Raw genomic sequence first — 18340 nt, 5'->3', positions numbered from 1 at the left:
TGCTCTCCTCTGCACATGATGTCCTGGGAGTGACTCAGATTCCCTGGACCAACGTTTCACACTCCCCACCCCCACCCCACATGTCTCCCTCCACCCCACCCCATTTCCCCTGCACCCCAGGCTGGGTCTCTGCTAACCCCCTCTCCTCTCCTCCTGACTCCAAGATCCTCTGCCCCTGCAGGTCTATGGGGCTGGGTCTCTCCCTCCCCCCTTCTCCCCCCATCCCTTCCCCCAATAGCTCCCTGCCCCAGGCTGTCTATGGGGCTGGGTCTCTCCCTGAAGCCCCGCCCCCAGCGCGGGGCTCACTGACAATCCCCGCCCAGCGGCTGTGACGTGCGCTGGGGCTGTGACGTGCGGTGACGGGCTCACTCCCCGGAGGCAACTCATTCACTGGCGACCAAAACCAGAAGGTGTCACGTGTCCATGGGCGGGGCTATGCAGATGAGCAGTGTCTGGCGGCAGGACGCAGAGCAGCGAGAGGAACCGAAGGAGCCCGGCGGAGAGAATTCTCTGCGTGTGGACAGAATCCGGTGTGGGGAGTTCGTGCTGTGGGTGCCTGCGCCGGAGTCACTTCGGGGCAGTGATTGCCACTGAGCTGCATAGTGACCAAGGGCGTGTGAATGGGGTGTGGTGCCTGGCCGGGAGCAGCTCCTGGTGATAAGGAAACTGGTGGGAGCAGCAGATCCTGTCCTAGCAGGGGGTTGTGTGGCGTTTCTTTGCAACCATGAGTGGGCTTGTGGGTGCAACTAGAGCCCCCCTTCTCCGGTGGGCGGGCCTTCTACTGTTTGCCGTGGGAGGGGGAGGGTCCATGATGTCACAGCCAATTGTGGTGGGGTTTGAATCATGTTTCTGAAGTGGGAGAGCAAATTCCACCGCTCCCACTCACTCTCCACTAGGAGGCTGGGCTGGGATCTCTAGGGAGGGGAGCCCAGGAAAAAACAGTCTCCCCTATGGAACCCAGGAGTCCTGGCTCCCAGTCCCCTGCTCTAGACCCCATGGTCCTGACCTCCACTCCCAGGGCCAGGGATAGAACCCAGGGGTCCTGGTGCCCAGCCCCCTCCATGCTCTGACCACTAGACTCCACTCCCCTCCCAGGGTGGTGCAGGGGTCACTGGGTCCGTGTCCCAGCTCTGCTAAGAGCCTTGACTGATTTTCCCAAAGTGCTTCCTTCTGAATCCAGCACATCTGCCCCCCCTGCCCAGTCACTGCCCACCCCCGTGTGGGGGCACCAGCACTGTGCCGGGTTGTGATGGGAAATTGTGTGTCCCTGCTGTCCTCTGCTCGTGGGGCTGAACCCCGCTCTGTCTGTGTGTGTTTGTGTGTGTGTTGGCATTGACGCACAAAGGGACTCACACAATCCCAAGAACACTCCCACACAACACACCCAGAGGGGCATGCTAGTCCAACCCCCAAAGAGAGAAACAATCACACCCCCAGCCACACTTACAATCACACACAAACCAGAATATTCACAATTGTGCTCAGAGACACAACCGCACACAGTTCATTCCCACTGCTCCCAACACAAGGACCTCCTGCCCCACACAGTGTGTGCTGAGGCCTGTGGAACTCACTGCCACTGGACAGCTACCCATGAGAATGGACCTTTCCAGGAGACCAATAGACATAGCCGTGGCGACAGAGGGGGTTGGGCTCCCAGGGTCTGACCTAGAGGGGGGTCTATCCAGCAGGGGGCAGCGTGACCCACACACATACCCACCAGAAGAGCCTTTCTTAGCGGGTCTCCCAGGCCATCCCCCACCCTGCCCCTGGTCGGGTAACAAAGGGGCAGTACGGGACTTTGGGTCGTGTCGCAACCCGGCCCCAGCCCCTCGCTCCCACAAGCTGGCGAGTTGGGTAACTGCCAAGGGATTGCACAAGAGAGAGTCAGAGCCAGGGAGAGAACCCAGGAGTCCTGGCTCCCCCCCAACACACACGCTAACCACTGGACCCCACTCCCCTCCCAGGGCTGGAGATAGAACCCAGGAATTCTGACCACCAACCCCCCTCCCCTGTTCTGACCATTAGTCCCCACACTCCCCTTTTAGATTTTAGTCCTGCTGCCTCTTCTATCCACCCACCCCACCTGTCCATCCCTTTGCTGCAGGTTTCCGGGGTGTCACCCCTGCTCTGCACTCCCCCAGGGTGGCCCAAGGCCTGTCCTCCCCCCAACCCCACAGCCTCGCCCCCCGCGTGCTGGATCGTCTGCTTCGCCCCCTGCTCCCTCTCGGGATGCGCTGTGCAGTGTGGCTGGGCATTGTGGAACAGCCCAGTACCAGGCAACGCAGAACGGACACCACACGCCCTGCCCCACCTCATCTGAGCTGCTCTCCAGGTGCATCAGAGCCCAGTGCCCCACACTTTGGTACTCCTGCCCCACAGGGGGTGAGCTGCAGCCCCTGCCACACTCCGCAGAGGGGAGAAGTGTCAGGCCAGCCAGCCCTTGTAAGATGGGGAAATCACCACCAGGGTCAACAGTATGGGGGCTGTGACATACAGAGAAACAGTTGTTGCACCGGCAGCAGGCAGCAGAGCATTCATACCCACAGAAACACACAATTGCAAACATACACAAACACATATATGCATCCACCCACCCACCCACACAATTACAAATATACACAAACACCCACACAAATCCAGCCAACACCAACACACCTGCACAGCCTCAAACACAACCCCCACAGCTATAATCACCCACCCACAAACAAAACCCTTGCAAAAAACCCCACAAACTCATGCAAAAATCAATGTATACACCCACCCACCATCCCCATTCTGTGCACACACCTTGGGTCACTGCGACACTGAATACTTCAGTTGGATGGGGGGCCCAGCAGCATGGCTATTCCCTGCCCCCCAGGGCTCGCAGGGGGTGGATTGGGGGCACAGGGGGCACAATCCAGTGCCAGCCAAGGGGGGGGTTAGAGGTGGTAAGGGGGCCATGGTTCCTGACACAGGCTCCTTCGAGGATTTGCATTTCTTGGTAGTTTTCACCCTATCACCACTTTCTGCCCAGCCCCCTCCTGCTGTGCAAGATGGTTCGGGCGGAGGGGGGGATGGGAAGAACCCAGGAGTCCTGGCTCCCAGCCCCACCTGTGCTAAGGTACGAGACTCCACTCTAACCCCAGCGCTGGGACTGGAACCTAGGAGTCCTGACACCCATCTTCCTTTCCTCTAACCACTAGACCCCACTCCCACCCTTTTGGGGAGCCAGGACTCCTGGGTTCTGTCCCCAACTCTGGGAGCAGAGTGGGGTCTAGTGGTTAGAGCAGGAGGAGCCAGGACTCCTGGGTTCTACTCTCAGTGCTGCTGTTTGACCCTGGGCCTCAGTTTCTCCTCGCACTTTTTGGGTGTGGAGCCTGTAAAGTTTCTGGGGCAGGGCCTGTCTCTCGCTGTGTCTGGGCAGTGCCTGGCACAAGCGGGGTTTGATTTTGCCCCGGTCTCTGTAGGTGCTGCTGTTGTACAGATAAATAATCATGATACTAGAAGCTGTGGCAGTGCGTGAGTGCACCACCATTGCCGTGCAAGGGCTAAATGTGATTCTTATCCTTGTGACATCCTCCCCCTTGAACCATTTCTCCCACCCCTGGCTCCCCGATTCTCCGCCCTGAGCCCCTTGTGCTACTGTCCTTGTCAACGGCAGCGCAGAAAGCCCTAGTGCCAAAAGAAGATGGGGAGGGGGGGAGCTTTGCAAAAATCGGTCACACCAATAGGAAACCAGCCCCAGCAGTTTGTGACTTCACTTCCCAAAATTAGACACACACACACACACAGAACCCTGCTCAAACAGCCCCCTTTGCCAATGCACCACCTCACCTCGTCCAGGCAGGTCTAGGTGGGGAGCTCAGTGTGGGAGCGGCACCATCAAGGTAGGTTCTGGAGATGGTCCTCCAGGTGCATCTCAGCTCCAACTGGCACTGGGCTCACGCTGGGCTGTGTTCAGTTCTCTCTGGTGTGCGCCCTGGCTCCACAAACGCCCCCGCCCCCTGCTCTTTCCTTCTGGTACAAAAAATATCCTCTTCCTTCGCCCCAGAGAGAGACACCCACGGTGCTGCTCAGCACACGCCTTCCCCCCACCTTCCCCCCATTCCCAGGAGCGTGCAGGAAGGGGGTCAGGATTGGAGAGAGCCCATGTCCCGAGGAGGGTATGGCGGGCTTGCCCCCTCCTCGCAGCATGGGGGTCCAATAGGCACCTATGGATGGTCCCCCCAAGCAGGGCCAGGACGGAAATGGGGGGCCTGTGCCCCCAACATGGAGAATCTGGGGTGCAACCTTACTTAACAGGTCAGTCTGTCCTTTCTCTGACTGTCCCATTCCAGCTTCAACTAGCGCTTGTGGTTCATTGGTTCTTTTTCATTCCTTTCCTTCTCTAGCTTGTATGTTCTTGCTTTCGTTTTTCCCCTCTACCTTTCACGCTCTTGCTTTCTTTCCTTCTTTTTCTAATGTTTTTTTTCTCTCCCTTTATTTCTTTCTCTGCCTTTCACGTTCTTTTCGCTCTCTCTCTTGGTGATTATTTTTTTCACTCGCTCTTTTTCCTCGCTCCCTTCCGACCCAAGCGGGTTCTCCTCGCACACAGATTTTGACAGGTTTTCCTCCTGATCAGCAAGTGGATTAAGCACGTCTTCAGTGGGGGTTCAGCATGGCAGGGAGCAGGCTGGCCGGGTGTCTTTGTGGCCGTCTGCTGGCCATGCATAGGCATGGTCCTCCCCTCCTCTTGCCTCACCCTCAGTTGCTCTGTAGCTTTTAAGCCTTCCCTTGTAGCTGTCAGAACCAGCCGCCTCTGCTCTAGGTGCCCAGAGGAGGAGAGGTGCTGGGCTCCAGCCTGGGACTCTGCCTCCCTCCTGCCTAGCCCTGACTATGAAGCCTGGCCCTGAAACTCCTTCCTTCAAGTGCCAGGTGGGCAAGAGGTAACATGTGGCTGCAAGCAAAATGGCCAAACTTGTGGGCCTCATGTGAAGCAGCAAGAATCCCAACCACCTGGTCAAACCACAGGCATCAGGGTAACAAGTTCTAGAGCCGCAACCAATTTTGGGCATCACAACCCAAGACCTGGTTCCTGTGGGCAAGTCACCCAGCAGGAGGGGAAAGATTTGCTTTTGCACAGCTGGAGACAGGGAAGTTGAGCACTGTGAGCTCCAGGGCTTTACCACAAGCCAACACAAGGTCCCACTGAGATTTGAACTCAGATTGCAGGATTCAGAGTCCTGAGTGCTGCCCGTTACACCATGGGACCAGCTTGCGCTGCACATCAGCGACCCTCACAGGACTGGCTCATGTAAGGGACTGTTGGCCCCTTACTAAAACTTAGTGGGGGGTTTGGTTGGCTAGTTCCTAGTTCCAATAGAAGGGGGAAGGGCCAATGGGAAATCAGGACCCTGAGACTGACAGTCCCCTGGGCAATGGGGAGAGGCCAAAGCTCCAAGTTAGCCGCACTGACAGGCCAGGCAGTGTAATGAGGGAGTCACCAGGCCAGGGGGTCCCATCCTCCGTGGGAGCTGGAACTGCCTGGGCCAGAGTGGGGTGGAGCTAAGGAGAGAGCAGGAGCCCGAGAAGAGCCGGGGAGCAGAGCTGCGCAGGTGTAGTGCCAGAAACTGCTCCCTGTAGGACTTTGCTACCTGCAGCAGTTACTGAGACCTGAGGTTGTTCTTATTTGCTGACTTGTCCTAATTGGCTAAAACTTGACAGTGGTGGGAGATGGAAGCATAAAGGCTTCATCCTCCAACCGACCCTGCCTGGTGTCCATCTGTATCTATTACCTCTTAATACCGGATTGTAAAAAATAGAGTGAGGTCATTTAAACATCATTTATTTTGCAGCTTCATTTACTGTGCTAACAATGTAGTATCCTGACACCGATACTTCTGCCCATGTGACCTGTGGGTTGGATTCATTTTAGTGGGACGTGGGACATGTGGAGGATAATTTAAACTCTTAATTTCCTTACGGTTTCCCTTCAATATACTTCTCTGCTGGTGCAATTTCTGACCATTGCACGTCTATTGTATTTATTACAATAGCACAATTAAGTCACACAAGTGACATAGTCTAGGGGCTTGGCTACACTTGCAAGTTAGAGCTCATTAAAGCAGCCCCGGGTGCCCTAACTCCTGAGGTGTCCACACTCGCAAAGCACATGGAGCACCTGGGCTCTGCAGCTGGAGCACTCCTGGTAATCCACCTCCATGAGAAGCATAAAGCTCGCTGAGCCTCGGCTGAAATGCCTGGGTGTCAGGGTGGATGACGTGTTGCGTTACTGCACTGTGATTGGCCTCAGGAAATGTCCCATAATGAAGTCAAGTGCCCACTCTGGTCATTGTTTTGAAATCGGCTGCAGACATGCGGATATCCCCTTTCAAAGCTCCGTTTCCGACAGTCGGCTGCTTATCTGCTCCGGGACAAAGCAACCATTAGTGGGGAATGCTGCTGTTGTGTGTGTGTATGGGGGCGGGGGGGTTGGCTGCTGTCCGAACACACAAGACAGCATGCTGACACACTCTCAGCCCCCCCAAACACACTGTCACTCCCCCCCGGACACACAACACACTCCCTGTCACACTCCACCCCCGCCCCCCATTTGAAAAGCATGTGCAGCCACTTGCACACTGGGATAGTTACCACAGTGCACTGCTTTCTGTGGCATTGCCAGAGCTGCTAATGTGGCCACTCCAGTGCGCTTGCAGCTGTCAGTGTGAACACACGACAGCGGTTTCCTGCTGCGATGTCCGAGGGCTGGTTTAACTCCCAGTGCTCTACCTCTGCAAGTGTAGCCAAGCCCTAAATTTGCCAGACCAACCGAACTAAGTAACTGCCCTCCACCAGTGAATAGGGGCATGGTGAAGCACACACCACACTTGCTGGCTCAGCCTTGTGCATGCTGGGGTGGCCACCCCCCCATTGATGAGACCTGGTCCCACCATCTCCGTGGAGCTCCAGTCTGCCCTGCTGCCATCTCTATCTGTGTTGTCTTCTCTAGCAGTTGACTGGAAGGTGAGCATTGGCCGCATGCCATGTAGCCGCGTTGTCTCAATGGGTGAAAGCAAGAAGAATGGTGCCTTCATAGTTAAGGAAAATATTTCTCAATGAACTCTCAGTAAAAGATCAGAAACAGCCAGTGTCTGCATCAGTCTACGAGCATTGGTATATTCTTGACATTTGCCAGACCAATCTAACTGACACCTAACACACATTTGAACGTCTTTTCACACTGTTGCTCATTCTCAGGTTCTGCTTTGTCTCCAGACAGATCCATTCTCTTTCAGAACAATCTTGCTTTTTCTGTCTGTTTCACTTACTGAGGTGTCGGAGTAAACACTCCCCTTCCTTCTATTCTCAGACAAACACTAGTATTAAGTGTTTGCTACTGATGGGTCTAGAAAGCATTTGTCAAGTGGAAGATGCCGTTTCTGGGGGATTGTTCCCAAGCTCCAGTACTTTGTGTTCAAATGTCTCCAAGCTTCCTTGGTGAAAATAACGCCATGTTTCTTTGCAATATACAAGAAGAAAGGAATTTTTTTACCCCAGATGGGATTTGAACCCACAATCTCTGACTTAGGAAGCCAATGCCTTATCCATTAGGCCACTGGGGCCCTGAAGAGAGGGGTGGAAATTCCCTCTCAGGATTGCACATTCCTCATATTCACACACATGCCAAATACCCCATTTAATCGCCTTACAGAAACATCTGCATCCCCTGGCAGCGAGGCAACTGACAGAGCTGAGCACCACCTTTCTGCCAGCCATCTTTAGAGAAGAACCCCACCCTAGAGTCACCCCTCCCTCCTTCAGCACCTCCACGGCTGTGGCTCTGAGTGGCAGTAGGATGATTAGGGGGTGAATCCGGGGCTGGAAGGGGGGTAAGGTCAGCCTGTAAGGAGTAACCAGGTGGGGCAGACCCAGGGGGAGGCTGTGGGCTGCTGGTCGGTTGTTGGGATCCGAGCTCTAGATCAAAGCTGCACAGTGACCTGACCCCAGGGTTATAAGGCCGACATAGTGACCCTCTTACTGGCCTCGGTGACCCCCAAACCCTTGTTACTAAGGGCATTGAGGAGTCTCTGTCCCTTAATAACTTCTGGGAGCTCCCCAGCAGGCTGCGGGCATCAGCCGCCTCCTGCCTCACAGGATAGACTCTTGGTGCTGTGCCAGCCGCCCCCTCGCTTGCAGGCCCAGTGTAAGAAGCAGGAGGCCTGGTGCTGGCAGAAGAAGGTTTTGATTAATCAACCTCTGTGTTCTGGGCACAGGACGCTTCTACTGTGTCACTCTGCTGGCTTTTCTTCAGCAGCGCCTAGCGGCCCTGGCTCCAGGCTAGTGCCTGGTGAGCTCTGGCACTGGCAGGAAGCGCTGCAGGGTGCTGGGCAGCGGCCCTGGCATACCAGCTGCTGGTAGGTGTCTCTGTGGTATCATGGGTCAGTGAGTGCAGCTGTTAATGGAAAGGAGGGGGGGTTATGCTCCCCCAGGGATGCCACTGAGGCTCCTTGTGGGCTCCTCAAGGTCTGCTGGGAGCCGTGATGTCCCCCTTTTGCCGCCTCGAAGGCTCCCTCTTGGACACAGTGGGGTCACCTGCTGCCTACAAGAGTGTGGGGGGCCGCGCTGCAAAAGCGCATCTGCCAGCAGCCATGCCAGAGCCTCAGGTTTAATCCTCAAGGCCGAGCGCAAAACCTTCAGCCGGGAACGTTTCGCTCCCTTCCCGCCTCCGCCCAAGGAGCAAGGGAGACGTGGACGAGACAGGCCGGCTCAAAGACGCCTCCCTCCCACTTCCCTGTACGCTGTGCAAAGCTCTTGGCCTGCCTCATGCCTCGTCAGGAAAGCGCGGCCATGCAGCCCAAGCCTGAGTCACGTCCGCGGCCTGGCCCGCCCCGCCCCGGCTGACGGTGTGCAGAGCCACGCGAGTCAATGGCAGGTCGAGTCGGGAGCCTCGGCTCTTTCCCCTGACAGCCACACACACAGCGCTGCCTAGCGCCCCCAGAGCCTCCCTCGTGTTCTCCCGCAGCAGCCGCCTGCTGGTGTGGGTGGGAAAAGGGGACCAGGAAGCACTGCAGCCTCATTCCAGGACAGGAGGCCCTCGCCACACCCAGGCCTGCCTCTTGCCTTCAGCCCAGGCAGCCAGAGGTGCCGGGGAGCTCCCTGGCAGGCCGCCGCCTCACCCAGGAAATAAGGAAAAGGGGATGAATAAAGAAGTCAGGAAATAACAAGGAAATGAAGCAACAAAGAATCCTGTGGCACCTTATAGACTAACAGACATTTTGCAGCATGAGCTTTCGTGGGTGAATACCCACTTCTTCGGATGCAAGAAGAACTCTGAGCGGTATCCGAAGAAGTGGGTATTCACCCACGAAAGCTCATGCTGCAAAACGTCTGTTAGTCTATAAGGTGCCACAGGACTCTTTGTTGCTTTTACAGATCCAGACTAACACGGCTACCCCTCTGATACAAGGAAATGAAGAGGTTTGTCGAACGGGTTTCTGCCCCATTTACCATCTTCTCAGCTACCGCTCAGAGTTAAAGACCTAGAGTCGACCTATCGGCATAAGTACAGATGGTTGGATGGGAATTAAAAGGAGCTGCTGTCACAAGTGTTAGGTGCCTGCAAGCAGCATGCCGAGCGTTTAAAAACACCCCAATTAGAGGCTCAGATGAAACGTTTGCCCTAAATCAGAAGCGACAATAGGACGACCAGCAGAACGCCACTCTAGGTACATGGCAGAGTAATGGAGGCTGTTAGAGGCAAAAAGTCATTCCTCAAAATTTGGAAATCAGATCCTAGTGAGGATAATAGGAAGGTGCACAAACTCTGCCCTGTTAAGTGTCAAAGTGTAACAAGTCAGGCCAAGAAAGAATCTGAGAAGCAACATGCTAAAGACACAAAAGCTGAGCATAAATCCGGTCAATGCGAGTCCTGGCCTGTCCCCGCAGAAAGGTGAACCCCCTCTGTGGCTGGAGTGAGCTCCTCTAAGCCGACCTCACTACAGACCTGCGCCAGGTAGTGCTCATTGTAAAAATGTTTCCTCTGATGGTTGGGAAAACGGGACCAGCGGTGCTCAGGCCGGCTGACATAATTAAAATCCGCCCCCCCCCCAACAACAAACATCATGCAGCCCAGAGGAAGGGAGCCTTTGATCTTCCCTCTCATGCCTTAACTGGAGACCATACACACTAATATAGCAGTAACCAGTGCCACAGAGCACAAAGCCACCAGTAATGCCCTCCCTGGTTGGAGCTCCACCACCTTCTGTACTAGCACCACAAATGTGAAAAACAAGACTCCAGCCCCATCGTTCTTCCCTGGCCAGGAGGCCCTTCCTCCCATCACCCTCTGCCCAGCAAGCTACCCTAGAGTCATGAATGTGCATTTCCTGAACACCCACCATGGCCAAGTCCAGCTGCTCCAAGGCACTGAACATCAAGCGCCTCCTCCTGGGCCCCCAAATCCCTGCCACCTTCCACAGGGCCACTTTTACAGATTCCCCTTCCCTGGTACTGCCCTTGCTCAGCTGCACAGAGGAGCTTCCATCCCCAATCCCTGCCTGTCACTGCCCAGCAGCCCTCTGGCACCATTCCTGAGGGTCACCCTGCCTTGCTGTCTTCCTGCCATGTTGGGAAAGACAGCTCCCATCTCTCCTTGTTAAAAGTCAGGTGGGCCAAGTAGGGGCAGAAGCCCATTCTATGTTTTCCTACTGCAGAGCCCAAGATCAGAGACTCACCATCAGTGCCACCCACAGGGGAGGCAAGTGGGGAAGTTTGTTCCAGGCCCCACAGGGGCCCCATGAGAATACAATATTGCAACTTTTTTTAATGGAAGGGGCCCCCAAAATTGCTTTGCCCCACAGCAGCTCTGCTCACCTTGGGTGCAAGTACCACTGGGCTGCCAGAGAACAAGCTGCCCCCCTGTACAAAGAGAATAAAAGAACCTGTCAAAGCCTGGGATTGAACCAGGAACCTTTAGATCTTCAGTCTAACGCTCTCCCAACTGAGCTACTTTGGCAGTTGTGGGGTAATGTTTTGGCCTGTTGCTTCTCTGCCCGAGATAATTTGCAGCAGTTGCACACAAAAAGGACGTCATTGGGAGCGGCCCATGAAGACAAGACTCGCTTTTGCCTGCCTTGCTCAGCTTGACTTGCTGCCTCACCCCATTCCTGCCCTAGTGCCCGGGTTGACCTGGTGGGGGAAGGGGACTGGGGGGCCAGTGGCGCGGGGAGGAAGTTGAGCTGGACCCTGAGCTAGACTAGACCCTGGCGGTGAGAGTCTGGTCACCACTTGCCGCCCCACCCTGTCGTCCTGGCTTCCCCCACTGGGCATCATTTCGGGAGGGAAGTGGGGCTTCTGCCTCCCCTCCCCGATTTTCACACCGCAGAGGAGTACGAACAGGAAAATGAACGGCTGCTCCACACCCCCACCGGAGGAACCCGGCGCCCTTAGCTGTGGGTAGTAAGAAGGGGCTGTTGGCTGACAGGGCCTGTCCCCGAGGAGCTGGAACAGCAGCTGCCGCCTCCCCCTCGGCTCCAGGCTGTGGGAAATGCTCATTGCCTGGCTGCATGGGTGGCTGCTGCTCCCTGCTCTGGAGAGCGTCTGTATTGCTCTGTCAACCCCCCGTCTTCACTGAGCCACTCTGGTAAGGGCCCAAGTGCCCCCTCCGGCCTGGCAGCTGAGAGTCTGTGCAGACATCAGCCCCCCTGCCAGCCCCACAGGCAGCAGCAGCGCCAGCCCCCCAGCACCACAGGGGCACTCAATGCACTTCCTGTGGGGAAATGGCTCCTTGGCATCCAGCCGCTAGAGTGAGAGCCAGGAGAGAGCAGTGTCTGGCTCACCGTGGGGGAGAGAAGAGACCTGATGAGTGCGGATCTCCCTCAGCCTCCCCCGCAAGGCTGGTCACTTCTATTGTCACTGTGACAGTCAGTGCTTCCTGTCAGGGCTGGCCCTAGACGGGTGCAGGGCCCAGGACAAATCCCCCCCCTTTCTGCACCAGGCCCTGCCCCCACTCCACCCCTTCCCCCAAGCCCCCACCCCTGTCCCATCTCTTCCTAGCCTTCAACTTCCTGCCCCATTCCTCTCCCTCCCTGCCCAGGGCCTCCTGCACCCCACTGAACAGCTGATCACTGGCAGGTGGGAGGTGCTGAAGGGGAAGAGGAGGAGCTTGTCAGCAAGGCCTGTAGTGGTGGGGGTGGAGCTGGCTGCCAGTGGGCGCTGAGCACCTATTTTTGCTCTGTTGGTTCTGCAGCCCCGTAGCTCCCATGGAGTCACTGACTTGGCTCCTTTCACACTCTAGAGAGAGGAGCAGAACCAGGGCTATGGCTGATCTATGGGGCACCAGGTGAGTGGCAGAGGCTTCAGGTGTTGAGAGTTTGCCAGACCCCTCAGGGACCCAGTGATCTCTATGAAAGGAGCAGAACAGGATTTACTTGGGTTGGGGAGAGAATTGAGAGTGTCTCAGGGGGTCATACAGAGGTATTGCCCGGGTGAGAGACTGGCTACAATACAGGCCTCACTGTGAGCAAGATTTGAACCTGCGCAGAAGAACCCTATTGGGCTTTAATTCCAACTCTTTAACCCCTCGGCCATCACAACTGTGAGCACAAAGCTGCCCCAATGCCAGAGAAACTGGTAAAGAATCACAATGCCCAGGTGTGAAGTCATCTGAACTACAGAATTCCCACCACAAACCTGGCTCCCAAAGCACAGGGGGGATTTGGGGTTTGTTCTCTTTGCTTAGCCATGTGCAGTAGCTCATGATCCAATACATCTGTTAGTCTATAAGGTGCCACAGGACTCTTTGCTGCTTTTACAGATCCAGACTAACATGGCTACCCCTCTGATACTCCTAGTGACACTCTCCAATGGATCCCCATCCTCCACCCACCGTGAGCTAGGTAGGAGCGGATCATTATTATCCCTACTTGAAAGAGGGAGAAGCTAAGGCTGAGAAAGGAGAATTAACTTGTCTTAGGTTGCACACCCAGCCAGTGGCAGAGTTGGGAATAGGACCGAAGAGCCCTGATTTTCAAACTAACCATCAGATCTTGAATTTCACACATTGAATGGCCTGAATAAAGTGCTCTCAGATGAGCTCCAGACCAACAACAGTGCACAGTAATTATTCAGCAAGCATTAGAGGAGAACTGCAATGTTAGAGAGAATCATAAACTGCTCAGAGACCATTAATGCAGAGAAGCAGCAAAATTTGTCAAACATATGACTGGTTCTGACTTTTTTCCTTGGTCTTAAAAGAGAACAAGGACCTGAGTCTCCTCCCTGTCAATAACCCCCTGCTCAGCCAATCAGGGTAGAGACTGAGGACGGGAGGCTGAGGGTTCTCACCAGAGAGCCCAAAGGATGGCCCAGGTCACTGATGGGGATCACTGCCCGAGCACTATTTCAGCCCCACATTTTTGGGTGGACCTCCCACAGTGGGAGCTGCCGAGCACTCCCCTGAAACACACACACACACACACACACACACACACACACACACACACACACACACCCCACTCCTGGTGTTGGGAGGGGAATAGGTGAAAGGACAAAAGAAGCAAGAGACAAAGAGAAAGGAGGGAGGGAGGGATGGAGGAAAAGGTGAAAAAAAAGGACAAACCCTAATGACCCCTGTGATTCTAAGGGACAAAATCCCAGGTGCGCAATAAAATTCTGCCTCCTTAAGCTCGTGGTTTCCATGCCTAGAATTCAACTGTCACCAGATGGATCAAACTGAACAGGTTTCAAACCTCGAGGAGGGTCTTACCTTCTAAACAGGGACGGCTGTTTTCTAGTAAAATCAGGAAAAGGGAAGGAGAAAACTTGAAAGAGGTTCCTCCTGGTGCTCACGTCCGTGAACCCGAATACTCTCTCAGTCCTCAGAAAGAAACCTGGAGAAGGAGACTTGCTGAAGCGAAGCCACAGGGGTCTCTGAGGTTTCCCTGGCCCCTCGCCCCGGTCCTGCCTGGCTGATGTCAGCATCTCTCTGTGAGGTCACCACCTCCCCACCATCTTTCACCAATAGGCTGAGGTCCTGCAAAAGGCCTTTGTGATGTCACTGCCGCACCCCTCCCTTGCTGTGTCAGTGCCCTGCCCCTGGCCAGGCACTGTGGAGGTTTGAGCTACTCCCTGTGGATCACCCCACTCAAGGAGCGTTCGTTCTAGGCAGCAAGCCGCAGGGCCGGCTCCAGACCCCAGCGCGCCAAGCAGGCGTGTGGGGTGGCATTGTCCTGGCAGGGCGGCATTTGGCTCCGGCGGACCTTCCGCAGTCATGCCTGCCGATGCTCCACTGGAGCTGCGGGACCACGAGACCGTCCGCAGGCACTTCTGCCCTGGCCGCGGGACCGGGGAAGGGCGGCGCGAGCGGTGCAGCGCGCCGCCCTGCTTGGGGCAGCGGAATTTCTAGAGCCACCCCTGGCAAGCTGGCTAGACAGGAAAACATCAGATGCTGCTCCCAATGCTACACTCAGTTTTTTCAGAAATTAGTCGACTTTATGGCCAGAAGAGACCATTAGAGCATCTAGTCTGACCCCCTACATATCAAATGCCTCCTGTATGACACAAGAGCTACTTTTGGGGCAAACACATTCCAGAAAGGCAGCTAGTCTTCATTAAATGACATTCCTTGGTAGCTTGTCCCTGTGGTGAATCATCCTCGCTGTTGAATATTTGCATCTTATTTGTGTAACCCCTTTGGGGTATAGAGAGCATGGCCCCTATAAATCTTTTTCCCAGAAGGAGGGAGGAGAAAGGCAGTCTTCAGGCCCTGGAAAAGGAAGGGGAAAAACCTGCGTAAAGCCTGAGAAGGACAGGCCCAGTCGGGGACAGCCCAGGACAGGAGCCAGGAGGTGCACTGTGCCAGGGGGGAATCGCCAAAGGACAGGCCGGAGCCAGACCCTGTATCATGGCTGCCCAGAGCTGCATGGGGCTGTGAGTACTGGGGATGGTGACTCTGCATTGGGAACAAGGAGGGAGGCTGTAGCTAGTTAAGTGGGGAGGGGGGTCGCTCTCTGGGGCTTTGCAGAGAGCGGCAGAAGAGGGCACCGGAGGGGTTTGCTGGGGAGAGTTCACTGGCACCGAAGATGACCAGGAGCACCCAAGACTCACCACTGGACTGGAACTTTGCTCAGGACTCGTGAATTCTGTGTGCAGACACATTGCTCAGTGTCTGCCCTGTCAGACTGTGCTCCCACTGGGCCTGTGGGGCCTGGGTTTAAATGCAACCCTATTCTACTGCTCCCTCTATATTTCACCTTGTTGTTTTTCTCCTCTCATCCCTCTGTAAATAAATATCTTCCTTTGTTATATCCATTGTACTTTTCCTGTGGGTGGGTGTGTTCACTCTGGGGGGTTTGGAACAGGTGGTCCCTGGGGTGGAAGGGATTTCTCCTGCTGCATTCCTGTGCGCGCTGTCTCTTGGCCAGAGCTGCCTGCAGAGCAGACTCCATCTTGGTCACGAGGGCGCTAAAGTTACATTTGTAATATGAATTTGTCTTTTTTCACCTTCCAGCCACTGGGTCTTGTTATGCCTTTCTCTGCTAGATTAAAGAGCCCTTTCATACCCAGTCTTTTCTCTCCATTAAGGCCCTTCAACACTTCAGTGAAGTCACCTTTCAATCTTCATTTGATAAGCGAAACAGGTTGAGCTTGTTCAATAGCTCACTAGATGGCATTTTTCTCCAGCCCTCAGAACATTTATTGGCTCTTTGGTCATCAGACTCCTGAACTGCAGCTGGATGTGGTTCTTGTTCTTCTGCACAGCACAGCTCCTGGAGAAGAGGGATCTGCAAATGTACATTTGTATGATACCTTTGTTTAATTGATGAAAACATAAACTAGACACTTAGAGGATTGGAACTGATTTCAGCTGATGGACAACTTTGCTAGGTTTTTATGCATTTGGACAGCGAAATCTTGAGTGTTTACATTCATATCAAGCACCCCCGTATAGTGGAGCTCCTGAACATAATGGAGAATGGAAATGAAAATGTTTTCCTTTTTAAAAAAAAAAATAGAAGGTTATAAGAGAACACTGGGGTTTGAACTGAGGACCATTTAAGCAGCAGTTAAGCACTATACTACTGAACTATACCCCCATACTGATAGGAGTATATAATCGTGATCTCCAGGACTTTGAAGGACAGACCCTGCTTCATCGAGCTCCTTTGCCATTCCCAGACAACAGGTGGTTTTAAAAATGGGATTTGATTAAACTTCTTAAATGTGGCAAACACCACAGCTTGCTCACCCACCGATATAGCTTCTACCACTGACATAGCTGCCACCTCTTGGGGAAGTGGATTAACTACACCCACAGGAAAACTCTCTCCCATCAGCATAGAGCAGTGGTTCTCAAACTATGAGTCAGGACCCCAAAGTGGGTCATAACCCTGTTTTAATGGGGTTGCCAGGGCTGGCATTAGACTTGTTGGTGCCTGGGGCTGACGCCAAAATTCTGAGCCCCACCACCCAGGGCTGAATCCCCCAAGCTTTGGTTTTGCCATCCCCTAACTGGGGCAGGGCTCAGGCTTTGTCTCCCCTGCCTCTGCGCAGTGGGAAGAGGCTTGGTCTCTCTTTCCAGGGCCATATAGTAGGGTTTTTTGGGCAGAAGGAGGTTGCAGTGAAAAGAAGTTTGAGAAACCCTGGCATAGAGCATCTGAATATTTCTAGACTTGGCTCCCTGTGGTACTGTGGGTGATCAGACACTGAAAGTACAGCCATGGAGACACCACACACCAGCCTTGCCTAGCAGGCAAGAATCAAACCTCCACAGAAAGATGCCTATTGCTTTCTAACCCATCTCCCTAAGCCCTCAGCCACCACCACTTAACAAAGGGGCTTTTCTACACTATGGTTCTGGTCTCACTGAAAGGTCATTTCCAATTGTTTGCTCAGACCAGCATTAGGGAAAATGGTGCCCTGGGCAAAGCTTGTACTTTGGCATTTCCCCATTGCCCCTGGACGATCCCCACTCCCTTTACTGCTAGCTACTGCACTCCCAACCCTTGCGCCTCCTTCACCCCTAACTCCTGCCCCCTCCTGTGCCCCCTTTGCCCTTAACTCCCTGTGCCACCAGCCATTGCCCCTCTCCTGCAGCCCCTTCACATGGTTCCAGTGCTGGGGGCCCCGCACTTGTTCTCCCTTTCCCTGGGCTTTGGCATCACTAGCCCCTGCTTAGTGAGTAGGGTTCAGTGGTCCCCAAAATGTGGGGTGTGACTCCTAGGGGGACACAGAGGAACATTCATGGGGGCACCTCAGGGCCTGAGTCAGCCCCCATGGAGGGAGCAGCACTCAGCCCCACTCTGCCCCAGCTCTTCCCCAACCCCACCCTCAGCCTGGGACTCTGGCCTCGACCCCCTTACCCCTGTCTGCACCCCTCTCCCCAGCAAGCAACAGACCCACTCCCAGCATTGGTTCTTGACTGCGGCTTCCAAGGGGCCACAGCAATGGCTAAGAGGGCACAGTGTGAAATGTTTGGGGACCACTGGTTTAGGGTGATGTTCTCAATCACTTCTACAAAGTCCAATAAACGCTATTCCCCACCCACCCACCCAGCCTTCCATCAGGACCAACTAGGTATGTTCTGCTGCCCTTCACTCATGCAGGAGTCTGAGCCCCAGGAGCCCAACTCAGATCATCCAGGCCAGCCAGGCCAGCGGGATTTTGTCACAGTCTAGATGCCCTCTCAGGGTATGTCTACACTGCAATGTAAGCCCAGGTTTAGCAGAAGTCATGTCAGCAGCCCCAACACATAAACATAAACTATGAGGGAAAGACCCATCCCCCAGATAAGCTGGGCAGTGTCCTTCTCCCTACGGTTCATAAGTCCAGCAACAAAAAGTCCTTTAACATGATCAATCCCCGCTCTGCACCCCACTCACAGCTGTTGTCCTTAGTCAGTGTAAGCCCAGAGGTGCCTCTGTAGAGTTCACCTGCCATCCTGGGTGGAAAAGGGGGAAATAAGAAGGCACCGTACTCACTATGTTGTCTAGGGACTCACTCATCCCTCCACAGCCACCCTGTCCTAACGTTGGTCTAACGCCTAAATTTTAGCATTGGGACCCAGGCCCCGGCCCACTTGGCTTTGGAACCCCTGTCCCCTGTCTAGCAAGTGCTATTGAATTGAGGGTGAGTCCCTCAATCAGGGTCTGCCAAGCACAGTTCTGCTGCCCTCGATTCACACAACAAGGATAACAACCCTTTATTTCTCCTGCCCCTATAACATGGAGACTGGGAATCTAACACCAGCCACAAGTGATCATTTCAGCAAGCAACCCAACCTACTTCCAACATACTGCAAAATCCACATGCAGACTCATACACGAAACCTTGCAAGAAAATCTTCTTGAGGGGGTCTGAAGCACCTGCTGCTGGA

The 18340-nt window shown here is 54.5% G+C and overlaps 1 protein-coding gene and 3 non-coding genes across 4 annotated transcripts in view; all 4 read right to left on the bottom strand.

The window, feature by feature from the left end:
- LOC120375429 (zinc finger protein 551-like) overlaps nt 1-18340 on the bottom strand; it is a gene marked incomplete at both ends in the record, with an annotated part of 536130 nt that overhangs the window by 410278 nt on the left and 107512 nt on the right. The window lies entirely within an intron of this gene.
- TRNAQ-CUG lies at nt 5165-5236 on the bottom strand. Its single transcript has one exon. It is a non-coding gene; the product is annotated as a tRNA-Gln (tRNA).
- Nucleotides 7517-7589, bottom strand: TRNAR-CCU. The gene has a single exon. It is a non-coding gene; the product is annotated as a tRNA-Arg (tRNA).
- Nucleotides 10909-10981, bottom strand: TRNAF-GAA. Its single transcript has one exon. It is a non-coding gene; the product is annotated as a tRNA-Phe (tRNA).

The sequence above is a fragment of the Mauremys reevesii genome, linkage group 12, assembly GCF_016161935.1.
Source record: "Mauremys reevesii isolate NIE-2019 linkage group 12, ASM1616193v1, whole genome shotgun sequence".
NCBI classification, from domain to species: Eukaryota; Metazoa; Chordata; order Testudines; family Geoemydidae; genus Mauremys; species Mauremys reevesii.
The sequence above is the reverse complement of the archived record's forward strand: the minus strand, read 5'-3'. Positions and strand labels throughout refer to the sequence as shown.